The sequence below is a fragment of the Amblyraja radiata genome, chromosome 5, assembly GCF_010909765.2.
Source record: "Amblyraja radiata isolate CabotCenter1 chromosome 5, sAmbRad1.1.pri, whole genome shotgun sequence".
In the NCBI taxonomy this organism is placed as follows: Eukaryota; Metazoa; Chordata; class Chondrichthyes; order Rajiformes; family Rajidae; genus Amblyraja; species Amblyraja radiata.
Window position 1 is genome coordinate 36,076,190 of NC_045960.1, and position 27,182 is coordinate 36,103,371.

General features: G+C 44.3%; 1 protein-coding gene and 1 non-coding gene across 2 annotated transcripts in view; both read right to left on the reverse strand.

The window, feature by feature from the left end:
- LOC116973185 (NADP-dependent malic enzyme-like) overlaps positions 1 to 27,182 on the reverse strand; it is a 371,473-nt gene that overhangs the window by 262,142 nt on the left and 82,149 nt on the right. The window lies entirely within an intron of this gene.
- On the reverse strand, positions 1,278 to 1,437 carry LOC116973879. Its single transcript, XR_004412161.1, has one exon. It is a non-coding gene; the product is annotated as a U4 spliceosomal RNA (small nuclear RNA).

A 27,182-nucleotide genomic window follows, 5' to 3' on the forward strand; every position in this document is an offset into this window, starting at 1 on the left:
TCTCTGTCGGGTCTCCGTTGTCGTTGGGGCCTAGCACCGTGGAGCGGCCTCCAGCAGGAACGACCTGGGGCTCCAGTCACGGAGCTGCGGACCTACTCACCATCATGGAGCTGGCCGAGTTCGGAGCGGGTGGAGAGGTGGTGGCGCGCTGCTGCGACCCGAACCCGGGGATTCGGAGGCTTACCGCAGGTCTGGTGGACAGTGACACCGGGAGCCCGCGGGTCCCTGCTGGGAGACCGCTTTTCGGGGCTTCCGCAACGGCGACTTCACCCGCCCGAGTTGCGGGGTTGAAGAGTACCTGGAGCGGGGCCTTACATCACCGCCCCGCGCGGCTTGGAATGGCTGTGGGACTTTGCTAGCGCCCGCCGGGGGCTCCAACAACAAGACCCGGAGCGTGGCCTTGCATCACCCGGCGTGGCGTAAATGGCCACGGGACAATTGCCATCGCCCGCCGGGGGCTTTGACTTTGACTCTGACATCGGGAGGGGAATGGGAAGTGCAGGGGAGAGATAAGTTTTTGCCTTCCATCACAGCGAGGAGGAGATGGTTTGTGTAAATTGTGTTGTGTCTTGGTTCTTTCTTGTGTGTATGACTGCAGAAACAACATTTTGTTTGAACCTCAAAGGGGTTCAAATGACAAATAAATTGTATTGTGTATTGTGTATTGTGTGTCGACCATGCTGCGAGTATGAGACGAGGGCAAACTCTTCTAAACTCGTCAATTAGGTCCCCGCTGTGGGACAGGCCCTTTAATCAGGTACATGGATAGGACAGGTTTGGAGGGATATGGACCGAATGCGAGCAGGTGGGACTAGTGTAGCTGGGATATGTTGGCCGGTGTGGGCAAGTTGGCCCGAAGAGCCTGTTTCCACACTGCATCACTCTATGACTCTAATACCTAAAAATGAATATAGCGAGTTCCCAGCCTTCCTGGATGGAAAACAAAGGATTCATCACCTTTTAGATGATGGGCGGCACGTTTGCGCAGCGGTAGAGTTGCTGCCTAACAGCGAATGCAGCGCCGGGGACCCAGGTTCAATCCTAACTACGGGTGCTTGTCTGAACGGAGTTTGTACGTTCTCCCCGTGACCTGCGGAGGTTGTTTAGAGATCTTCGGTTTCCTCCCTCACTCCAAAGACGTACAGGTATGTAGGTTAATTGGCTTGGTAAATGTAAAAATTATCCCTAGTGGGTATAGGATAGTGTTAATGTTCAGGAATCGCTGGTCAGCGTGGACCCAGTGGGCCGAAAGGGCCTGTTTCCGCACTGTATCTCTAAAACTAAAACTAGATGAAGAAATTCCATCTCATTACCATCTAGAATGGACACCAAACAGAAAGACACCTCTGTCAAGCCCTGTGAGAATATTGTTCTCATAAGCAATAATCGCGCCTCGGATAAACCTCATCGGCTACGATACTGCCACTGCGCAAAGTTTTTTAAAATAATATTGAATTGCCTCAAGAGGCCCTAATGTGCTCAGATATGAATTGTAAGGATGTGCAACATGCTGAAAAACTCTGTGCCATGTATGATGTTATTGTGAAATGTCTCATTGCCTCCAGTGATCCCTTTTGTAAAAGCAAATGTAAGGTACCCAACATCAGACCTGGGTGGAATGAGTTTGTGGCTGAGCAGTACGCTGAGGCAAGAGAGGCCTTTAGACTCTGGTCAGAGGTAGGTAGGCCTAGACAGGGAGTATTGCTAGATATGAAAAAACGCACAAATGCTAGAGTTAAATATGCACTTCGTTTTATTAAGAAAAATGAAAACACAATGAGAGCAGACTCGCTTGCCAGGAAGCTACAGAATAACAACCTTACTAACTTCTGGAAAGAGGTCAGAGTAATGAATAACAGCAAAACACCCCTACCGTCTGACATTGAAGGTGTTAGTAGCCCAGAAAAAATAGCTGAGAGTTGGCGTGAGCACTACTGTAACCTTTTTAACTGTGTTAAAAGTAACCCAGTTAGAATCAATCCTGAACATATTGATCTCTCTGTAGATATGGTAGTTAGGGCAGCTGATGTCTATGATGCCATTAACATGTTGGATAACAACAAAGCCTGTGGTATGGACTGCATTACTGCAGAACATCTAAAATATGCCAGCTATAAGCTCTGCCCTTTGCTTTCCATGTGCTTTAATGGCTGTCTGGTTCATGGTGTCTTGCCAAATGATATTATGTCTGTAATGCTAGTGCCTGTGATTAAAGATAAGGCTGGTAGGCTCAACAGTATTGATAATTACCGACCTATTGCACTAGCCAGTATCTTATCTAAAGTACTGGAGAGAGTACTGCTGACAAAGCTAGAAATGTATGTCCTTACTACTGACAATCAGTTTGGGTTCAAAAGAAAACATGGAACTGACCTGTGTATCTATGCTCTTAAAGAGATTGTGTTCAGGTACACAAGCCTGAATTCATCTGTATTCCTATGTTTTATTGATGCATCCAAGGCATTTGATAGAATTAACCATGAACACTTGTTTGTAAAATTGCTAAATAGTGGTGCCCCTAAATTCTTAGTGAGAATCTTAGTGTTCTGGTATGCCCATCAAACGTTTTACGTTAAATGGGACAATGTTGTATCTGCTCCATTCTGTGTTAGTAACGGAGTGCGGCAAGGAGGAATTTTGTCTCCTATTTTATTTAATGTTTATATGGACGAATTGTCAAATCAGTTAAATAGGCTAAAAACTGGCTGTCTTGTGGGCAACACTATTGTTAATCATCTGATGTATGCAGATGACCTGGTCCTGCTCTGTCCATTTAGTGCTGGGCTGCAGCAGATGCTGAAGGTGTGCTCTCAGTATGACCTTGATTATGACATTAAGTATAACGCTAAGAAAAGCCGCATAATGGTAATTAGAAGCGCTGAGGACAGGGAATCAACTTTTCCGACCTTTTATTTGTCAGACAGTCCTCTTGCTGTGTGTGAGGAAATTAAATACTTAGGTCATGTCATATTTGATGACTGGAAGGATGACAAAGACCTCTACCGACTCCGCCATCCCCGACACCGTGCCGAGCCCAGTCCCGCTAGCGCCTGAGCGGCGGGCTGGATGTAAAGCTACCCGGAAAAGCATCCGGCCGGTGGTTTCAGACTTGTCGGACGGGGACGTCTCTCCACCCGCACGGGGGAGAGACAGCCGCATGAGCCGCATAGAGCGGCTCCTGGAGCAGATGCTCCAACGAGACGCGCTGCGTGAGGGGCGTTCTCGCAGGGGGAGTTCAGGCACTCCCTCCACAGTGCCTTTGTGCACTGCCCATCGCTTCCTCCTTACCCGAGGGTAGCTTTGGTGACCAGGACTGGGCTGGTCAGGAAGAGGGGATGCTGGCTGAAGAAGTCGGGAGTATGCCAGGGGTGCAGGACCAGGAAGAGCTGCTGAGTGTGGTGGACCGCTACGTGGCAGCCCCACGTGCAGGCAGGCCATTAGAGCCTAAACTAGCGGCCAGCATCAACCACCTCTCCAACAGGCCCCTACAGGAGCAGGTGGTTAATGAGGCCTTAAAAATGTACACAGCTCCAGAAAATTGTGAGTCCCTCAAAGTGCCGGCTGTCAACAGCCAAATCTGGGGGCACGTCGGGACAAATATTCGGAACCAGGAGCTGATACTACAGCGGATCCTCAGGCTCCTGACGTCAGCCATCACATCATTGCTCGTTCTGTGGACAATACGGAGATGACCACAAACCAACAAAACACTCTCGCACTGTTGTACTACACGCAGTTCGAGATAAATAACCTCCGTAAAGAAATCATAAGACCTGCCCTAAATCCAAAATTCGCGGGGTTGTGCAAAACCCCAGCCACTGAGCCAGACACACTGCTCTTTGGCAAAGACCTCACGAAAAAAGTAAAAGATATGGAAGAGGCCTCTAAAACTTTCGGTCTCATGAGGGCAGGCCCCGGGACGAGCAAACCCAAAACAACAATACCCAAGCGGCAGCACCCCATCGCGTCCACCAGTCGACGTCTACCATATGGGACTGGTGAAAGCTCGGGGTCCACATTTATCACCGGAAGTCTTTTTTAGACCAAGGCCCAGAGCGGACCCCATGGAAAATGCGCCACCCCCCAACATCACCGCCACGTCAGACAACGCGCAAGACTCGCTGGTCTGGGAAGAGACAGAAGAAACACCCATAACCATGGAGGTAGGTGGGTCTGGTTCCTACCAGCATATAGAAAGTAGGGGCTCAATACTAACAGGGGGGAGATTACACCTGTTTAAGGGAGCATGGGAGTCTATCACGAGTGACAAGTATATACTCAATAGCATTAATGTATACAAAATACAATTTATACTAGAAAAATTGCCACCAGTTCAACATTCACCCCAGAGGGTCTTTTCCCTCTCAGTTAAATAAAAATGAGAGGGACAAGTTGAACTGGTGACACTAATCACAAAGGGTATCATCGAAAAAAGAAAACATGACCCTTGGAATTTGTATCAAATATATTCACAAAAACCAAAAGAGATGGTGGATGTCGCATCATCATTGACTTAACTTCACTAAATATGTTTGTTAAGTATGTACATTTCAAAATGGAAACGCTTGATACTGCCAAACAACTAATTTCCAAAGGATATTCATGGCAAGCATTGACCTCAAAGATGCTTACTATTCAGTACCCATTCACAAGGATCATCGCAGATACCTGAAATTCTGGATGGGGCAACTATGGAAGTTTAAAGCATTACCCAATGGATTAACATCAGCCCAAGATTATTCACCAAGATACTAAAACCAGCTCTGGCAATTTTAAGAAGACAAAAACATATTGTCACGGCATATCTTGATGATATATTAATAGTAGACAAGACCATGGAATTGGCTATATCAGCTGTATCAGCTACCAAACAGTTGTTCGAAACCCTGGGATTTGTCTTACATCCAGATAAATCTAAGTTGAAGCCATCCACAACCATGGACTACTTGGGCTTCACAATTAATTCAGTCCACATGTCTGTAACTTTGCCGAAAGACAAAACAACTAAATTGGCACAATCATGCAACAATTTAATGGTCAACGAGCGACCAACTATTCGACAAGTAGCAAGAGTAATTGGGGAAATGGTAGCAGCATTTCCGGCTACACAATTTGGACCTTTGCACTATCAAAACTTACAAAGAGCAAAGGTACAGGCACTAAAACGACATGCAGGTCATTATGATCGTATCATGAAATTACCCACCGAAGCAATATCAGAACTACAGTGGTGGGCAGAAAACGTTTGGCATAGTTTCAGCCCTATCATCATCATCATTAACCCTACTTTAGTTATCCAAACAGATGCCAGTGCTCAAGGCTGGGGAGCGACTAACTCCATATCCAGCACAAGTGGTAGATGGACTAACCTAGAGTCATCATTACTACTTACACTGGGCATTAACTATCTAGAGATGTTGGGTGCCTTTTATGGTTTAAAAGCATATGCATCCAATATGCATCACTTGCATGTACGGTTACAAATAGACAATACTACGGTGGTGGCCTACATTAACCATATGGGCGGCATAAAATCGATATCATGCAACAAATTGGTCAACACAATTTGGCAATGGTGTGTCGAAAGACGTATTTGGCTATCAGCAACTTACCTGCCAGGTAAGCTACATACAGTGGCAGACACCAGGTCACGCAAATTTAATGACAACACCGAATGGATGTTAAACCCCAAAGTGTTTGCAAAGATTATTAAGCAATATGGCACGCCAGATATTGACTTATTTGCATCAAGGCTAAATCACCAGGTGCCTATGTATGTCGCTTGGGAACCAGACCCTGAGGCAGCAGCGGTAGATGCGTTCGCGCTGGATTGGGGAAGTTTCTTCTTCTATGCATTTCCTCCCTTCTGCCTCATCAGCCGTGTACTACGCAAAATACAAATGGACTCTGCTTCAGGTATTTTGATAGTACCCGACTGGCCTACACAGCCATGGTTCCCATTACTCCACTACATCCCTCCGAACATCCACAAGAAAACAGTACTTGTCCAGCATCAAAAAGTGGGAGAAGTACTGCTTGGATACAGGGACCACCTACTCAACCGCTACAATTACCAACGTACTGGAATTCCTGGCGAACCTTCACCACGATGAAGGACTCAGCTACAGTGCCATCAACACAGCTAGAAGTGCCCTGTCTGTCTATTTAAAACAAGCTCCAGGACAACAGGCCATGGGGTCCCACCCGCTGGTGGTCAAACTAATGAAGGGTATTTACAACTCTAACCCCCCTAGAACAAGGTACACCCATATATGGGATGTCAATGTGGTCCTGACATACCTCAGGGGATGGCCACCAGCCAGATCCCTCAACCTGGAACAATCTACGCTCAAAACACTCATGTTGATGGCACTTGTATCTGCACAGAGGGTCCAGTCACTACACCTATTGCGACTGGACAACATGATCACAGCTCCAGACCAGATATCTTTCATTATCCAGGGACTGATCAAACAGAGCAGACCAGGAACACCTAATCCAGTCGTGGAATTCCGGGCTTACCCGCCAGAACCACGGTTATGTGCCATGACCCACCTACTGTCCTACATAGACACACCCAAAAATATTCAAGCGAGTGAAAAAGCCTTATGGGTCAGTCATAAAAAACCTTATGGTCGGGTGACGAGCCAAACCATTTCGAGATGGCTCAAGCAGGTACTAAAAGCTGCCGGGATTGACACTAACATGTACAAATCTCACTCCACCAGGGCAGCATCCACATCAACGGCCGAAAGAATGGACGTGCCGATAGACCACATCCTGGCTACAGCAGGATGGTCGAGGGAAACAACGTTCAGAACTTTTTATAACAAGCCGTTGGCAAAACCTGTTTTATTTGCAGAAAAGATTTTACAGGCTGCAAATATTTAATTTAAGCTCAGGGGAGCAGTTTAATTCTTGTTGTTATTGTTAACAAATACCTTTGTGTTTTTCTACAAACAGATTCATTGGTTGATTACGATAACACACTTCTTCCCTCAAGGACTTCGGCAGTGAGTGAAGTAATACCTGTTACACGGTTTGAAATCACAGAGCTTTAAAATCTTCACGTAGTCACTCACGTGACTCCGAAGTAAAATAGTAAGATTAAACGAGAACTTACCAGTTTGAAGTCTGATCTGTATTTTATGAGGAGTTACGATGAGGGATTACGTGCCCTCCGCTCCCACCCTCAATAATATGGGTCAAACTGATAACTGATGTCTCCTTTTCTTTACTATGTTTATTTCAATAACTGTGTCTATCTGTGATTCCACACCGCTGCTTTGAAGTATGCTGCGCATGCGCGCTGAGCGGGTTCTTCACGTAATCCCTCATCGTAACTCCTCATAAAATACAGATCAAACTTCAAACTGGTAAGTTCTCGTTTAATCTTACTATTTCCCTTCCTTTCTTACAGAATGTGGTTACATCTGCTACTTTCCAATCTGTGAACATTATTGTGGAATAGTTGCAATTTATGAAGATGACAACCAACGCATCCAGCCTGTACTAGTTCATCAGTTTAATTTTAGTTTAGTTTATTGTCACGTGTACAGATGTAAAGTGAAAAGCTATTGTTGTGTGCTAACCATACAAACCGGCTCCATCCAAGACTGCAAGAAATTGCAGAGAACTGTGGACGCAGCCCAGACCATCACACAAACCAACCTCCCTTCCATTGCTCCATTTATACCTCGTGCTGCCCGGCAAGGACACCACCATAATCAAGGACAAGTCGCACCCTACCCACTCCCTCTTCTCTCCTCTCCCGTCAGGCAAAAGGTATAGAAGTGTGAAAAGCACATATCTAGATACAGGGACAGTTTCATCTTTTGGCAACTGAACCATCCTACCACAGCCAGAGAGCAGTTCTGAACTACTATCTACCTCATTGGAGACCCTCGGACTATCTTTGATCAGACCTCACTGGCTTTATCTTGCACTAAGCGTTATTCACCATTCAGCAAAAAGACAATACATGATTACAATTGAGCCATTGCCCACAGTGGCTTGATCAGCCCCTGAGTATTGATATTTTCCATCCTCTACCACTTCCTGGAGGATTCCCGTTTCTTTCCCTGAACACCAAAACAAAAATAATTCAGTTTTTCTTCTCCTTATTCCGCAATTTTCTCCTGTATGTGGAGCCATGTTAACTCTTTTACTTTCTATGCATTAAGCCAGCCTGCTCTTGCATTCTACTTTTCCTTTCTTTTATCGATGTTCTGGTACTGGTTTTGCTTTTGGCAATAACCAGCAGTTTCACTCGGAACTGCCAGCATTTCTTAGCCCAAGGGCGAAAGGAGCTGATTTACAAAAGCAGAAATCCGAATCTTCCCTGGCAAGTGTGGACAGCAGTTTCCCAGTAGCACACTACTGCTACTGGTCTCGCCTGGGAGCTACCAGTAGATCGTGCCAAGATGCCCCATCCTTTACAATAGGATCTCAAACCTTATCCCCAGATGCACTGGCACAGGATTTGAGAGCCCATTAGATTTTAACGAGTATGGCAGGGTACATGGAAGAATAAGACATATGTGGCTTGTTTAATGTAAAATGACATGACATCTAAATGGTTTATTTCAAACATAATCAATTACAAATGCAAGTTATGATATTTAAAAGCATTAAACAAGCCACAAGTGGCCTATCATTGAAAACACCAATTTGAAACTAGAGTGACAGCTACATTTATTCATTAATTGCAAATATAAGCAATACAATACGGTAAACTCTAATTTTTACAGACCCCTGTAAAAGAGATATATCGATCTATGACTGCTGAACGGATCCCCTCATCCTAAATTCCAGTGAATACAAGCCCAGTCTTTCCAATCTTTCCTCATATGACAGTCCCGCCATCCAGGTGATTAACCTCGTGAACCTACGCTGCACTGCCTCAAAGCAAGGATGTCCTTCCTCAATTTAGGATACCAAAACTGCACACCCTACTCAAGATGTGGTCTCACCAGGGCCCTGTACAAATGCAGAAGGACCTCTTTGCTCCTATACTCAAATCCTCTTGTTATGAAGGCCAACATGCCATTAGCTTTCCTCACCGCCTGCTGTACCTGCATGTTTACTTCCAGTGACTGGTGTACATGGACACCCAGGTCTCGTTGCACTTCCCTTTTTCCTAATCTGACACCATTGAGATAATAATCTGCCTCCTTGTTCGTGCCGCCAAAGTGGATAACCTCACATTTATCTACATTATACTGCATCTGCCATGCATCTGCCCACTCACTCAACCTGTCCAAATCTCCCTGCAACCTTCTAGCATCAGTTCAAACTGCCACCCATCTTTGTTTCATCTGAAAATTTTCTAGTGTTCATTTTAATCCCATCATCTAAATCATTAATATACATTGTAAATAGTTGCGGCCCCAGCACCGAGCCTTGCGGCAGTCCACTCGCTACAGCCTGCCATTCTGACAGGGACTCGTTTATTCCTACTCTTTGTTTCCTGTCTGCCAACCAACTGTACCCCTACCCCTAATACCATGTGCTCTGATTTTAATAACTAATCTCCTGTGTGGGACCTTATCAAGGGCTTTCTGAAAGTCCAGATACACTACATCCACTGACTCTCCTTCATCCAATTTACTTGTCACATCCTCAAAAAATTCCAGAATATTAGTCAAGCAGGATTTCTCCTTCATAAATCCTTACTGAGTTGGACCAATCCTTTTACTGTTATCCAAATGCACCGTTATTACTTCTTTAATCATTGACTCCAGCATATTCCCCACCACTCTCAAGCTAACTGGCTTCCCCGTTTTCTCTCTCGCTCCTTTCTTCAAAAGTGGGATAACATTAGCTAAACCTCCAATCAACAGGAACTGATCCTGAATCTAAAGAACATTGGAAAATGATCACCAATGCATCCACAATTTCTAGAGCCATCTCCTTGAGTACCCTGGGATGCAGACCATCAGGCCATGGGGATTTATCAGCCTTCAGTCCCATCAGTCTATCCAATACTATTTCTTGACTAATGCAATTTGTTTTCAGTTCCTCTGACTCCCTAGATCCACTGTCCTCTAGTACCTTTGGGAGATTGGTTCTGTCTTCACTAAGGAAGACACAAACAAAGTACCTGTTCATCTATTCTGCCTTTTCCTTGTTCCCCATAATAATTTCACCTGTCACTGAATTTCATCCCTCACCAACAGAGCTACCCCGCCCCCTCTGCCCACCTGCTTGTCCTTTCCATAGGATGTATAACCCTGAATATTCCATCTCCAGTCCCGATCCTCCTGCGGTCATGTCTCTGTAATCTTCACAATGTCATATCTACCAATCTCTAACTGTCTCAAGCTCATCCACTTTATTTCTTATACATTGCGCATTCATTTATATTACTAAAAGTGTTATATTGACCACCTCCTGTTTGCACTGCATATTTATTTTAGAAAAACGCTACCACTTACAGCTGTGATTTTTGGCCATCTAACTCAGAGTCGCCCTCCGCTGGGCAGGACAAGAGGATCTTTCCCATCGATGAAAAATAAAAGATTTATTAATGTCCTGCCAATCACACCACAAAGGCCACGCCCCTTCCCGTGGGAGGGGGACGGACTATAAAACCAAGAAGTGTTGAGTGCCTCAGTTCTCTGCAAGATGGGGGAGCAAGAGGGTCACGTCTCTCAGTCTGAGCTGTGAATAACATTGAACACATGTCTACTAAACTGTGAGTGCCCTTAATGTGGTTTGAAAATGTAGTCTGAAAATGCAGTTTGAAAATGCAAAAGTTGTTTTTGGTTTGAAAATGCAAAAGTGTTTGTTGCTTTGAAAATACTAAAGTGTTGCTAGCTTTGGAAATGCTAATGTTGCTCGTTTTGAAAATGCTAATGTTGCTCGCTTTGAAAATGCTAAAATGTTGCTCGCTTTGAAAATGCTAAAGTGTTGCTCGCATTGACAATGCTAAAGTGTTGCTTGCTGTGAAAATGCGAAAGTGCTGCTTGCTTTGAAACTGCGAAAGTGTTGCTTGCTCTGAAAATGCAAAAGTGTTGCTTGCTTTGAAAATGCTAAAGTGTTGCTTGCTTTGAAAATGCTAAAGTGGTGCTTGCTTTGAAAATGCTAAAGTGTTGCTTGCTTTGAAAATGCTAAAGCAGTGCTTGCTTTGAAAATGCTAAAGTGGTGATTGCCTTAAGGAAAATGCTAAAGTGGAACTTGGTTGCCTTATGGAAAATGCTAAAGTGGTGTTGCTTGCCTTATGGAAAATGCTAAAGTGGTGCTTGCCTTATGTAAAATGCTAAAGTGGTTGTTGCTTGCCTTATGGAAAATGGAAAAATGGTTGTTGCTTGCCTTATGGAAAATGGAAAAATGGTTGTTGCTTGCCTTATGGAAAATGGAAAAGGGGTTGTTGCTTGCCATATGGAAAATGGAAAAGTGGTAGTTGCTTGCCTTATGGAAATGAAAGGTGGTTGGTTTTTGCCTGATGGAAAATGGAAATGTGGTTGTTGTTTGCCTGATGGATAATGGAAAAGTAGTTTTTGCCTTATGGAAAATGGAAAAGTGGTTTTTCCCTTATGGAAAATGGAAAAGTGTTTTTTGCCTTATTGAGGGGGGGGGATGGACGATAAAACCCGGAAGTGTGGGCGTGGCTCAATCTCTGCATGATGGGGAGGGAGAGGTCACGATTCTCTGTCTTTGTTGGCCTTGCACCCTGCTTGAAATTGTATAAAACTGCATTTGAATTTGGTGGCCTTGCATCCTGCTTGAAATGGTAGGAAACTACACTTGAATTTGGTGGCCTTGCACCCTACTTGAAGTGATATGAAACTGCACTTGAATTTGGTGGCCTTGCAACCTGCTTAAAATGGTAGGAAGCTGCACTTGAATTTGGTGGCTGAGCGATCACTGATCACTGGCCTTGGGGGTACCCAGCGGGTGAGTAGAGCGACCGAGTAGGGGGAGGGTGTGGGACATTTTGAAATTTGATGTATTAAAATCATGTTTTAGTGCATTGTAGAAATATGATTTCAATTTATTTTGTTTGAAGTATTTTTAAGATAATGTAGAGCCTACATGAGAGATAGGAGCAGGTGATTATTATTTTTGTTATTGCTCGACCTCCAAAAACTGGGGGATAATAATATAGGCCATCTCCCACCTCAAAATGTGGGGAGATATATCCCCATCCTCCCCCCTCCACCCCCCAATCGACGCCAGTGCCTTCCGCGGTACAGATAATTTGCAAAAAACTTTAATGTGCTATTTTTTTTGTTTGTAGTTGGAAAAAGGGACAAAAAATAACATTTCCTGATTTTGCAAAGCCATACAAATTATGTTTTGCTCAGCGGAAAAAAATCAGAGTATTTTGAAAGTATGCGTTCTCCTTTTGACGTATATTTCATTTTGATTTGAATTTAGAATCATCAAACCATGACATTAATAAAGGGGGTACATATTTGTGGAAAAGTTACTTTTTTTAAAGTAAGACTTTTGAGAAATCTAAAATGCATTAGAAATATACATTTCAATTGAATCTCTTGCCCAGAGAAGGTGAATCGAGGACCAGAGGACAGATTTTAGTGAAGAGGAAAAGATTTCACAGGAATCGGAGGGGTAACTTTTTCCACACAAAGGGTGGTAGATGTATGAAACAAGCTGCCAGAGGAGGTAGTTGAGGCAGGGACTATCCCAACATTTAAGAAACAGTTAGACTGATAGATGGATAGGACAGGTTTGGAGTGATATGGACCAAAAGTAGGTTGTGTAGCTGGGACATGTTGGCGGGTGTGGACAAGTTGGGCCGGTTTTCACACTGTATCACTCTATGACTATATTATAACTCCAGCATGCATGAATGCTTCAAAATCAATTGGTCGAGTTTCATTGCCATATACTCAAGCATAGAAACATAGAAAATAGGTGCAGGAATAGGCCATTCGGCCCTTTGAGCCAGCACTGCCATTCAATATGATCATGGCTGTTCATCTAAAATCAGTACCCCTTTCCTGTTTTTTTCCCACATGCCTCGATTTCATTAGCCCCAAGAGCTAAATGTAACTCTCTTGAAAACTTCCAGTGAATTGGCCTTCACTGCCTTCTGTGGCAGAGAATTCCACAGATTCACAACTCTCTGGGTGAAGAAAGTGTGTCCTCATCTCAGTCCTAAATGGCCTACCCCTTATTCTTAAACTGTGACCCCTGGTTCTGGACTCCCCCAAAATCGGGAACATTTTTCCTGCAGTTACAATAAGTGAAAATCTGGCAGGCAAGCAGTATGCTATTCCAACCACCCCCATTGGAAGACCACTATGTTCCACCGCTTCTACCCAGTGCTTCGTACCTACTTCCAGCAGCCACTGGTTGTCCTCCAGGATGCACCGAGCCGCAGCCTGGTCCATGCTGGTCACCAGGGCGAATTTGGCGGATAGACTCTCACGGCAGCGGCGCAACACTTCCGACACCTCCGACGGCCCGGGACTCTTGCACTGAGGCTGCTCCATGGCCAGAGCTGCAGCGAGCGACTCGCCAGCCCGACAAACACTCGCCAGCCCCGGCTCCCCATCCGCATTTGCCCCCACCGCTGCTTCTGCTTCCATCCCTCCCTCTGCCCCGGCTCTCCAACACCCACGACCAGGTTGCTCAGAACACAATAATGCCTCGTCCAAAGCCAGAGACATTGAAACATGTTAAGCCAAAAAAGTGGGGGGGGGCTACAGCGTGGAAACAGGCCCTTCATCCTTCGAGTCCACACTGATCAGCAATCCCTGTACATTAACACTATCCTACACACACTAGGGACCATTTATAATTATACCAAGCCAATTAACCTACAAACGTGCACGTCTCTGGAGTGTGGGAGGAAACCGGAGCTCCCGGGGGTAACCCACACAGGTCACGGGGAGAACGTACAAACTCCATACAGACAGCACCCGTAGTCAGGATCAAACCGGGTCTCTGGCTCTGTAAGGCAGCAACTCTACCGCTGTGCCACTTTAAGATATGAACACTGGGTTATGTGGACCAGGAAGGACTCCGATTTGGTCATCTTTCCAATGTCAATATATTTACAATTTTACAGTATTATGTTATAGGTAGTACTCCCCTCCCCCTGAATGCTTCTGAAATGTGGACTCCTGACTGGTAGATCATGAGTTCTGTGTCAAGGGCGAGCTCTTTGTGTTCACACAGTCAAAGGCTGTGCTAGCATGCAGAAGGCTTGTACTTAATCATCATCAACGTCACACCTCAGAAGTGACTCAGATTTGACAAGCAAACATTTTCCACAGTCCTGTTGGAGTCAGAGAGTAAAAGATTTTTGGAGAACTGCAAGGCTTCTTCTGTACGATTTGTGAACAACTAACCGATGACTTGAAACTTGGCATCAGAATGTGCACAGAATGTACATTCTGCAGCTTGGTCAGGAAGTGTGGGGGTGAGCTTGGTTCTGGAGAAGAGGTGCTGGCTGAGTCCCATGTATCCTGTAGATTAGCTCTATTCCAGTCTGCTTATTGGATTCAGTTTGCAGGCCATCATGAAGTAGACACAAGTTGGAGACAAATTTATATGGCAAAAAAAGTTCCTTGAATCTGCAAAGCTACAAAGGGACATGACTGGCAGCCCAATGTTCTGGGGTTCCATTGTTTCAGATGTGATCAACAGGAAGGTTCAAAAGAGGCGGGGGAGTTACGAATCAGTGAGTGTCACAGCAGCATTCAGAGGAAAATATTGGAGGGTTTGTCTGTTGAGATGATATTTGTGGAACTTTGAAATAAGAAAGGTGCAAACACTAATGGGATTGTACTATAGCCCCCCCCCCCCCCCCCCCCCCCAATAGGACGCAAGAGATAGAGGAACAGATATGTAGACAGATGATCGAAAAATCCTAAAGCAACTGTCTTAGTCAGGGACTAACTTCCCCAATATTGACTGGGTCTTGCTTAGCTCCAAAGATTTAGACAGGGGAGTATTTACAAGTTGTATCCAAGAGAGTGTCTGGAAAGAATATGTGGACAGTCCAACCAGAGAAGGATCTTGCAAATGGGAAATTAGTCATAGTCATAGAGTGATACAGTGTGTAAACAGGCCCTTCAGCCCAACTTGTCCACACAAGCCAACATGTCCCAGCTATACTAGTCCCACCTGCCTGCGCTTGGTCCATATCCATCCAAACTTGAATTATTCATGTACCTGTCTAACTGATTCTTAAACGTTAGGATAGTCCCAGCCTCAACTACCTCCTCTGACAGCTTGTTCCATACACCCACTCACCCTGTGTGAAAAAGTGACCCCTCAGATTTCTATTACATTTTTTCCCCTTCACTATGAACCTATGTCCTCTGGTCCTCGATTCCCCCACTCTGGGCAAGAGATTCTGTGCATCTACCCGATTTATTCCTCTCATGATTTTATACACCTCTATAAGATCACCCCTCATCCTCCTGTGCTCTAAGGAATAGAGACCCAGCCTACACAACCTCTCCCTATATTTCAGACCCTCTAGTCCTGACAACATCCTCGTAAATATTTTCTGAATCCTTTCAAGCTTGACAATATCTTTCCTATAACACGGTGCCCAGAACTGAGAACTGAACACAATACTGGCCAGAAGACTGGTGTTTCAGTGAAAGAATATTTTCAGGATGGTGATCACAACCGTGTAAGTTTGAATGAATGCTGCCGACACCAGCACCAGCACCACACACGCTGTCTGAACGTTTAGTCTCATTATACACGTCTTCGGAGAGAGTTCTTCTTGTACAAACAGACTCCAGAATGTAAAAATAGCTCCTGCCTTCTTCTCCAAGTCAGTTCGTCTGATGTTTCTCCATTAGTTTTAAGAAATGTTACCATTCAGGGTGGATCTACAGAGAGAGACGTGGCAAACCAGAGAACGGCATCCTGTAGACTTTTAATGCTGTATTTACAGCCTCAGATCCACCTTGACGCTCTTTAAGAGCCTCCTCCTTCTTAATCTCAACAGCCCTTGCATATTTGTATTCTCCACACTGATCTCACTGTCCTCCATGTCCTTCTGCTTGATGAGAACAGATTCCAAGCACAAATTCCCTCCTTTATCCTTAAGTGTCCCTCTATCTTCTCACCGGTTACCCTCTTGTTTTTAATGTAGGTATGAACAGTTTTGTGATTTTTTAATCCGATTCTCCACAGCCATGTTGTGGGGCCTTGTACCCTTCTAATCGCCTGCGTTCTTTCCTCCTCCCTTTATATTCCTAGAAGGCCCTGTCCAATTCCATCCTCTTAAACCTAATTTTTAGTTTCAATGGTTATCCAAGTTTCCATCATTTTGCTATCATTATTCCTCCTTACAGGAACATGATAGTTTTGCACTTTGATCAACGCCCTTAAACAACTACCACATGTCAATGTGGACTTGCCAATAACAACTGATCCCATTGTATGCTCCCAAGCTCCTGTATTTTGCCTTATTCCAACTTATTATCTTTAAGATCCTGTTTTGCCCCCCTTTTCCAAACCCCCCTGGTGCGTCCGGGCTGAGCCGCGGATTCCTGGCTCTAAGGGTGCCGAGAGCTGATGCTCCTCCGGGGTACGCAAGAAGAACGGGAGCTTGCAATCTAGGGAAGAACACTTTTTCTCACAGAGTTGTGAGTCTGTGGAATTTTCTGCCTCAGAGGGCGGTGGAGGCCGGTTCTCTGGATACTTTCAAGAGAGAGCTAGATAGGGCTCTTAAAGATAATGGAGTCAGGGGATACGGGAAGGCATTGAATGGCGGTGCTGGCTCGAAGGGCCGAATGGCCTACTCCTGCACCTATTGTCTATTGTTTCGGGGACAGTTTCTTCTCAGCTGTTTCCAAGCAACTGAATCACCCTACCACAGCCAGAGAGCAGTGTTCAACTACTATCTACCTCTTTGATGACCCTCGGACTATCCTGGATCGGACTTTGCTGGCTTTACCTTGCATTTTACTTCGGAGTCACGTGAGTGACTACGTGAAGAAGCCCGTCCAGGCGCACATGCGTCATATCGTCAGACGCATTGCGCTGTGACCGCGGTAGGAGGTGCAGAGCCCTCCAAGCGGTGAGTGAAAGAAAACCTGAAGGTAAGTAGTTTACTTTCACTTTCAGGCTGCTTTTCTTCCGTGGAGACTGCGTGCAGAGAACACAGGCAAGTCTTATAATGGAGAAAAGTGGGAGAAGTAAGGGAAAGCGCGCCGCAGTAAGTACTCAAGAGGACAAAATGTCTGAGAGTAGCGGGCGCCCGACGAAAAAGTCGGTGGTAGAAAATCCAGCAATTTCTAAAACGGGAGAAAAAAAAAAAGCCCCGTTGTAACACCCTCAGGGGGAAAGGCCAAAAAGAAAACAAACAGGCCAGTGGACTCGGACGAGTCGGAACCAGAGGTCACGTCAGACCGACTGGCACAATTGGAATTCCTCATGGGTAAAATAATATATAAAGGCAAACTCCAGAAGGAGTATAAAAAACGCGGGCCTACAGGAGAGCCAGCGGAAGGAACACCCAGGAGAGGTCCTGGGAAACATTGGCCTATAAGTGAGCCAGCGACCGAAATGCCTGATTATGATGAATATGTATGTTGGCCTAGTACAGAGCCAGCAACAGTAATGTCTGAAAGACAATACAGACGCTGGTCTACAGGAGAATATGGTTCCATGGAAGAGCCTGAAACACCCAAAAAAGGGTGGACCAAATGTAGGCCTGTTAAAGAGCCAGCGCGTGAAATACCTGAAGAAGAAATACCAGGTGAACCCCATTATGAGGAATATCCAGAAGATTCAGACAATGAATCATATGAGGACCAGAGCCCAATACAAAAACGCACAGTACCAGGGCTGGCCCAAAAATTCTATACTCCCAGACACAAGGGACAACCTCTACCAGAGGATATAGCAGAGAGTATAAATTACCTGCTTTCCCATCAATTGGAAGAACCAACGATGGATGAAATTGTGAACAAATACAAAATCCCGCAAAATTGAGCTCTGCTAGGAGTCCCAGCACTAAACAGTGAAATATGGGCTTAAATGGGCACCGCAGTACGCGCACAAGAAATGAGGTTACTGCGGGTACTAAAATTAATGGGGTCAAGCATTACAGTGTTTGCCAGAGATCTGGAAGAAGAAAATGTGACAACATCACAACAGGATGTTATGGGGATGATGTGTAACGCACACTTTGAAATAAACTGTATTCGCAAAACTGCGATAAGACCTAACATACATCCTAAGTTTGCAGGGCTCTGTAAACCATCTAACATATAATTGCCGAACTTACTCTTTGGAGAAGCTGAAAACTTTGAATGAAGAATCAAAAAGTTTTGGTATGATGAAACCACCGATGGTTGGCAGAACAGTTCGAAGGCAATTTCCATACCGAAGGGTGGCTGGAGCTGGTGAAGGAACAAGTCGCTCGTACCCGTATACGCGTTATTGGCGCACGACCCCAGGACATGGAGGACATGGTATTCCCACAAGGGGCAAGGTACAAAAGGTGACACCAGTAAACCCTGAGGTAGGTGGTTCTGGTTCTGATAGAAACATATCAGATGTCTCATATTCACAAGTTGGGGGAAGGTTGCAATTCTTCCTAAACGAATGGCGTAAAATAACATCTGACGCTTATATACTGTACAGTATAATGGGGTTTAGAATTGAATTCTACCAACAGGATAATCCCCCTACTCAACATATTCCAAAACGGATATATTCTTTCTCTAGAGAAGAGAAAAGAATCATTCAAGTAGAACTTGACAATTTGAGTAAAAAAGGGGTGATTGAGGAAACAGTATATGAACACCACCAATTTATATCTAGTATTTTTTCTAGACCAAAAAAGGATGGTGGTTGTAGGATTATTTTAGATTTGACAAGTCTCAACCCTTTTGTACTATATGAACATTTCAAAATGGAGACATTTACTAATGCTTTGCATCTGATTTCACAAGATCACAATTCAAAGCATTGCCTAATGGCTTAACCTCAGCCCCTAGATTGTTTACAAAACTGCGAAAACCAATTTTAGCATTATTAAGAGCCCAGGGCCATTTTATAATGGTTTATTTGGACGATATTTTAATTGTAGGAGACACTGAAGCCACAACAACAGCTTCAGTTTTAGAAGTCAAACTAACATTTCAAAATCTGGGCTTTCTGATCCATCCAGAGAAATCCAGACTCTCACCTAATAAAATAATTGATTACTTGGGGTTCACTATTAACTCAGAGCACATGATAGTGACCTTACCCAAGGACAAAAAGCAGCAATTGATTGAAGGTTGTAACAAACTGATTTCAGATCAACAACCATATCAATCAGGCAAGTGGCAAGCCTATTAGGCAAACTAATTGCTTCTTTTCCAGCTGTTCAGTTTGGTCCACTACATTACTAACAACTGCAGCGAGCAAAGGTCCAAGCATTGAAAAGACATTCCGGGCATTTTGATAGACCCATGCAACTACCAGAAACAGCAATTAATGATATACAATGGTGGATTAAGAATGTTCATTATTCTTACAGGAGAATTCTGGTTGAATCACCAGCTGTCATTCTACAAACGGATGCGAGTGCACTAGGTTGGGGAGCTGCTGATACCACCTCGAGCTGTGGAGGTAGATGGAATGCTGAGGAAGAACCTTTACTCGAAGCACATGGCATTAACTACCTTGAATTATTAAGTACATTTCATGGGCTTAAAGCTCTTTGCGCTAATGCGCAAAATTTGCATGTACAGGTTCAGATTGACAACACTACGGCAGTAGCATATGTCAATCATATGGGTGGAATCAAGTCAGAAGCATGTGACAGATTGGCAAACAAGATCTGGCACTGGTGCAATACAAGGGACATTTTGCTTTCTGCAATTTGCCTCCCAGGGAAATTCAATGTAATTGCAGACACTAGGTCACGAAAATTTAATGACAATACAGAATGGATGTTAAATCATGACATTTTTCATAACATTGTGCAAAAATTTGGGAAACCAGAAATTGACTTGTTTGCATCCAGATTGAACCATCAGTTACCTCAATATGTTTCATGGGAACCAGATCCAGATGCAACAGGGGTAGATGCATTCTCGTTAAATTGGGGTGGAATGTTTTTATATGCATTTCCTCCCTTTTGTCTTATTAGTAGATGTCTACAAAAGATCAAACAAGATAAGGCTTCAGGATTAGTGGTTGTACCAGATTGGCCCACGCAACCATGGTATCCACTAGTGTTAAAAATGGTGACAGAACCTCTAATGCATATCTCAAGACAAGAAAATTTACTCGTGCACCCTGTAACTGGTGATTTTCATCCTTTACATGATCATATTGATTTGTTGATTTGCAGATTCTAAAAAGGCCATATGTCGGAAGAAGACTTTCAGATCGCACTATGGATGTAATTACAGGATCCTGGAGGGATAGTACCCAGAAGCAGTACCTTTCTTACATTAAGAAATGGGAGGAGTTTGTGCAAGACAAAACATTTCATACCACACTGCAGACACTTCAGATGTAGTAAAATTCTTGTCTACATTACATTTTGATGCAAATTTAAGTTATAGTGCGATCAACACTGCAAGGAGTGCCCTCTCTGCATATTTATCAAGAGCATCTGAACAACAGGTTCTAGGATCACACCCCTTGGTCTGTAGATACATGAAGGGCATCTTTAATGCTAAACCTCCCAGACCGAGATATACGGAAATCTGGAATGTGAGGGATGTGCTCATGTTACTTAGGGATTGAAGTCCCTTCGCAAATTTGTCTTTAGACAAAATTACCATGAAAGTAGTCATGTTAATGGCACAGAGAGTACAAACATTACACAAATTACGTATAGACAGAATGGGAATGACAACAGAGGAAATTACATTCTATGTCTATGACTTGCTAAAACAGAGCAGACCAGGAGTCACAGGGTGCAAATTGGTCTTTTCAGCATATCCTACAGATCAAAGACTTTGTGTAGTGACATATTTGAAACAGTACATTGAGACCACTCAGCACCTTAGAGGTGTAGAATCCGCTTTATTTATCAGCCACAAAAAAAAAACACACAAAAAAGTGTCCACACAAACAATTTCCAGATGGCTGAAGCAGGTGCTATTGGATTCAGGAATTGATACTGACAAATTTAAATCTCATTCCACCAGGGCGGCGGCAACATCGGCGGCCAAGGATTTGGACGTTCCTATAGACCATATCCTCGCGGCCGCAGGATGGGCAAATGAAAAGATGTTTTACAAGTACTACCACAAAGAGATTGCAGACCCTGGTGTATTTGGTGGTACTGTTTTGGATTCAGTATTAAATGTTCCCAGTGATTAAAAGGGGACATAAAATGTTTATCATAAAATAAACCATTAACTGATTACATAAATGTTATGGTTGCATATTATTGACTGTGTTTTCACTCATAGAAATCAATCAATGCAGTGATACGCCGGAAATAGAATCTACGGCCTGAAATCACAGAAGCTTTAAAACCTTCACGTAGTCACTCGCGTGACTCCAAAGTAAAATAGTAAGATTAAACGAGAACTTACCAGTTTGAAGTTTGATCTTTATTTTATGAGGAGTTACGTTTAGGGACTACGTGCCCTCCGCTCCCACACTAATAAAGATCAAAGGTAAGTTAAGTTGGTATCACGTAGCTTACTATTTTTCTTCGGTATCTATCATCTGTGATTTCACACCGCTGCTTTGAAGATTGACGCATGTGCGCCTGGACGGGCTTCTTCACGTGGTCCCTCAACGCAACTCCTCATAAAATAAAGATCAACTTCAAACTGGTACGTTCTCGTTTAATCTTACTATTAAACGTTATTCCCTTACACTGTAAATGGATCGATTGTAATCATGTATTGTCTTTCTACTGAATGGTTAGCACGCAACAAAAGCTTTTCACTGTACCTTGGTACTCGTGACAATAAACTAAAATGAACTGAACTGAACATGCCTAATGTGACAACGCCTCACACTCTAGCAGGACACACGATAAGTTAGAAGCTTCTCACAGGATATGGAAGGGCAATCAATATTTCCAAAAATCCTTATCCTCCCCTGGTCAACTGCTGCAAATCAAGTGGAATGTATTAAATTGTTCAGCAGAAATGACAGCAAAAGCAATTCCTGACAATGCTTTCAAAACCCAGTCCAGAAATCTTTAATAACACTCGCTTTCCCCCCCCATAATTCCCCCCACAGAGGAAACAGAAGTCTGCCATTGTCAGTCTTAAAATATTTCCATGAAAAATCAAAGATCCACTTTGGCAGCAGACAAACTTCGGCAAGAGAATTACAGTATTATTCACAAAGATTAGAGATATCCTGGGCAACATGCCTACATTAGCAGATTTCCACTCAAATTGTCAGGAATTACTGACTCATCTCCGTTTCACTGCCTGGTACATGCAAGTTAATTAGCCTGTCCTGCAAGGCTGGAATCATGCGCCAGATAAAATGTGATATTTCATCCAAACTGTATGTTCCAGCAATAATTAAAAACGATCACAAACAAGCCCAAGGCAATTGTGTATATATATATATATATATATATATACACATACACAAAATGCTGGCGTAACTCAGCGGGATAGGCAGCATCTCTGGATAAAAGGAATCCAGAGATGCTGCCTGTCCCGCTGAGTTACTCCAGCATTTTGTGGTTATCTTTGGTGCAAACCAACACCTGCAGTTCCTCCCTACACAAGACAGTTGTATTCCTGACAATGATATTCAAATGTCTGTTGTGCGTGTTTAAGACGCAAATTAATTTTTCTTCCCCTTGCCTCTCAACAGTTCTTCCCTTCCTGCTTGCAAATCGGATGCCTCCCATTTCCTCTGGTATAGTTATGTCATGTGTGTCCGGCATTAGATGGCATTAGGCCACCAGGGGCGCCGAAAGATTGGCAGCCCCACCAACAGTCTGTCAGTTTTTTCATTTATTTTTTATTTTTTAGTATGTAAATGTTTGTTTTATGTGGGGGGGGGAGGGGGAGAGGGTCGGAGGAAACTTTTTTTTCAGTTTCTTACCTGCGATTATTTCCGGATCGCATCTCCGGTCTCTCTGCAGCCTACCATCGATGGAGCTGGAGGCCCCCTCAGACTGACCTTGAGCTCTACCGTGGGGCGTGGGCTTAACATTGCTGATCCCTTGCCAGGGTTCGCTTGCGGACTTTACATCGGGAGCTCGCAGTCTCGGGAGAGGCTAGTCGGGAGCTGCAACGACGCAGAGGTTCGACCAGCCCAGACGCGGGGTTCGATCGCCGGAGCGGGGGAGCTGACATCCCCCCGAGATGCAGGAGCTGATCGCCCCGATGCGGAGGGCCCAAACACCGCCGGCTATGGGAGTCAAGATTGTCCCGTCAACTGAGGGCTCAAGGCCCCCGACTGCGGGGGAGCATAGAAGGGAAGAGATTTGAACTTTTTTTTTCCTCCTTCCATCACAGTGAGGAATGTGGAGGAGTCACTGTGGTGGATGTTTATGTTAAAATGTATTTTGTGTGTTCCGTTGCTTTTTATTCGTATGACTGACTTGGCAAATTAAATTCCTCGTATGTTGCAAAACATACTTGGCTAATAAAATATTATTGTGATTGTGATTTGGTAGATTGGCAATAACGTTTAGTTAAGTTTTTTCAACATATCAACCCAGTTCTGACCGAAACATAGAAGAAACAACAAACTGCAGATGCCAGCTTACACAAAAGGACATAAAGTGCTGGAGTAACTACACGGGTCAGGCAGCATCTCATGAACAAGTGATGTTCTCTTCTTCACACTGCATGGGCAGGTGACATTTCAAGAGCCTTCTTTTTCTTATCAAGTCCAAGATTAGAAGTTGTTCAGCCAGAGCTGTCTTGTTGCTTCTTGTGCTTCGTGGTAGAAAGATTGGTGGAAACAGGGCCGCGAGGTGAACGCTCTTTCCTTGACCCCAGTTCAAGAGTCACGTGTTTTATTGTCATATGTCCCAAATAGAACAATGAAATCCTTACTTGCAGCAGCACAACGGAATATGTAAACATAGCACAATGTAAACAATATAATAAACGAGAAAAAAAGTTCAGTGTACATATATACACATTTACTCATAAATACACAGATATATAGATTAACACATACACACACACATGTACACCCATTGTAATTCAGAGCTTATTTTAGGTTTTAGTGCCTAATAGCCTAATGACTGTAGGCAAGAAGCTGTTCCTGCACCTGGACGTTAGTTTTCAGGTTCCTGTATCTTCTTCCCAATGGCAGGGGTGAAATGTGTGTGTGGCCAGGATGGTGTGGGTCTCTGATGATGCTGGCTGCCTTTTAGTGGCAACAAATCCTGTAAATCCCTTTGATGGTGTGGAGGTCAGAGATGGTGATGGACTGGACGGTGTTCACAACATTTTGCAGTCTTCTTCGCGCCTGGGCATTCAAGTTGCCGAACCAGACCGTGATGAATGGTCCTGACACGAAACATGTTCTCCAGAGATGCGGATTGATCCGCTGAATTACTCCAGCAATTGTGTCCTTTTCTTACGGAAACATACGGCCCTGGAATTTCTTACAGGCCACATAAAATAGTAAGAATTTGTAAAGAAAAGGTAGCTCAACCAATTAGTCTCTTAGCTTCAGAGCACCCTCTGTTTTTACTTATGAACATGTCGGTTTTGAAGAAAGCTTGGAGAAATTAAAGCCTGTTTTCATTGGATCGGAACCTCAAAATGATCTGTTGGAGATTTTCAATGATGGAGGTGAAAACTGGGATAAAGGCCAGGACCGCTCAGAAATAGACAATTGCCTTCCCCAAAGTGGTTCAATCAAGTTTGTGGAGGAGGATAGGAGGGGGAAAAAAGCTAAATGGTACCAGAGAAAGTCAAAGATGTTACCCAACATAACACAGATATATGGGGTATAAAATGCTGCCTATTAATTTTTGTTCCCAAGCCACGGAAGTAAACAATTCTGATAAATTGACAACCTTATGTTAATTGTCTCTTCGCAGATGTTATCGGAGCTAAATGAGTTTCCAGCATTTGCAGATGTTATTTTTGAAATAAAACAGTTTTTTTTTCAGTGCACAAATTCATTACCGACTTCGAATAAACAGCTGCTCTTTAACAACTAATAAACTTTCTTGCTGATCAAAGATGATTCACATATGCAAATCAATTTTCATCACAGCCACTTGGAAAATATTTCAAGAGAAGGTGCCAGAGCATTAAGCACATTTGGGCAGAGGAAAAGTTGAATTCTTTCCATAATGATGTTTGTTTTCTGTCACAAAGACATCATAGAACACTTTAGAATGAAAACAAAAAAGAAGTGTGATGGACGTGTAGTCGGAGTAGATTACGGGAAGGATGGGAGTAATTGAATGAGAAAATTTGAGAAGAGACTTTTGAAAGCAGGAAGGGAGGCTGCAAAGCAGAACAGCAATTCTGCAGATCAGGAACATTTGTGGTTGATGGAAATCACCGTTGAATGCAAGAAGATGAATGTAGCTTGGAAATTTGGCTTTGAATAGCAAGCAAGGGTAAACAGAAATCAACTGAAGATTTGGAAGGAACTGTAAATGCTGGTTTAAACCAAAAATAGACACAATGCTGGAGTAACTCAGCGGGCCAGGCAGCATCTCTGGAGTGAAGGATTGGGTGAAATTTCGAGTCGACAAGGGTCCTTCTCTCCAGAGATGCTGCCTGTCCCACTGAGTTACTCCAGCATTTTCTGTCTATCAAATGAAGGTTAGATGACAGCATGGTGATGGAAAGTGGTCCATATGTTGGGAATGTTGATACAGTTTCAGTACAGAAGCTCATAATCTGCCAGACTACATCAGCGGAAGTGAAATGCAAAGCACAGCAAACCCCATTCAGTCACCTCCATGCTGTATCCTCCCATTCACCTGTCCCCAACAGGGCAGACTCGATACTGTACATTTAGTGTTCAAGGAATCTGGCATTCCAGAACAGCTAGTGGAGAAAAATAGACAGGGAGAGGTCAGATCAGTTCACAGTCATTCCTGCTTCACATTTAGAGAGAATTATTAATCTTGCTACCACAAGGTTTGGCGGCACAGTGGTGCAGCTGCTGACTCACAGCTCCAGAGACCCGGTTCCATTCCACCTTCCGGCCCCATCTGTGTTCTTTGTGTGTCAAATGGGATTCTTCAGAGTGCTCCAATTTCCTCCCACATCCCAAAGATCTAAAGATATGCAGGCTGGTAAGTTAATTGCCCCGAGTGTGTAGTCAAACCTGGTCGAATGTGGGCAGTTGATGAGTGGGGAAATTAAAATGGGATTAATGTCGGATTAGTGCAAGTGGTTGGGTAATGATCAGCATAGGCTCGGAGTGCCGAAGAATCTGCTTCTGTGCTGCCTCTCTCCATCTCTCAAATCCATCTCACCAAAATTGAATTTGCTTATTTACATATATACATGCACAATGCCATCCGCTCTGCGAGGTGCCACATATTACATTTTTTAAATAATCCTGTTCCTGATAAAAATCCATCAATAAACCCCACGTCATCTGCAACTCTATTTTAAAGTATTGTTTAGTTTAGAGATACAGCACCAAACCAGGCCCTTCTTGTCTACAATGACCAGTGAGTGATCCCCATACACTAACCAGCACTATTCTACGCACACCAGGAACAATTTACAATCTTTACCGAAGCCAATTAGCCTATAAACCTGTACGTCTTTGGAGTGAGGGAGGAAACCGGAGCACCCAGGGAAATCCCACACGGTCACGGGGGCAATGTACAAACTCTGTACAGACAGCACCCATAGTCAGGATCAATCCTGGGTCTCTGGTTCTGTAAGGCAGCAACTCCCCCGTGCAGTGTTCCGGGGTGCCACGCGCACGGGCGGCGGGAGTGTCCCGGGGAGCCACATGCGCAGCGGGAGTTTCCGGGGTGTTGCCTGGTCCACCCGCCGAACAACCGCGCCGCTGACGACCAGAATGACGACCAAAGACTGGAACGCACCCGGGTAGGCCCGCCCCACAGGCCTCCCAGAGGACTGCGGAGAAGCCGGGCGGCAAGGCCTGTCTGGGCCGAAGGAGCCGCGGCGGTGATGGGAGCCTCAGCTGCGGCAACAGGGGCCTCGGCGGCAGTGGAGCATCAGCAACGGGAACCTCTGCGGCGGTGGAGCGGGGGGGGGGGGGGTGTGGGAAGGGGAGGGGAAGACAATGGAGGACCCGGCATGCGTGTTTTTCCGAAAAATAAGCAAGAGCAT